Here is a 292-nt window from a genome sequence, read left to right as displayed (position 1 = left end):
GATGGAAGAGGAAGTTTGCTCTCTTTTTGAAAATGTTTGTGCTTTATTATTTTTTCCGCTATCACAGCTGTTGAGTGCTTGGGCGCCTGAACGGACCCGTTGTTTGCACAAAACACATTTCCCTCTGTACCCGGAGCTGAACGGGGTATCAAGAGGTGTAAGAGAGGCTGCTTGAGGGGCGGTCCGGCCGTGGCGAGATCTGACCCCATCCTCTTCCTGTCTCGTAGATCAGGATGACGCCTGAGGCGCCGGGTCCAACGCAATCTTGGGTCGGGGTCCCTGGCGCTTAGGA

At 54.1% G+C, this 292-nt stretch overlaps 1 pseudogene; it reads right to left on the bottom strand.

The window, feature by feature from the left end:
* LOC107717193 (uncharacterized) overlaps positions 1 to 292 on the bottom strand; it is an 11,398-nt pseudogene that overhangs the window by 1,619 nt on the left and 9,487 nt on the right.

The sequence above is a fragment of the Sinocyclocheilus rhinocerous genome, unplaced genomic scaffold (assembly GCF_001515625.1).
Source record: "Sinocyclocheilus rhinocerous isolate Xijiao unplaced genomic scaffold, SAMN03320098_v1.1 scaffold3377, whole genome shotgun sequence".
In the NCBI taxonomy this organism is placed as follows: Eukaryota; Metazoa; Chordata; class Actinopteri; order Cypriniformes; family Cyprinidae; genus Sinocyclocheilus; species Sinocyclocheilus rhinocerous.
Note: the sequence above shows the minus strand (reverse complement) of the source record. Positions and strands in the feature narration are given on the sequence as shown.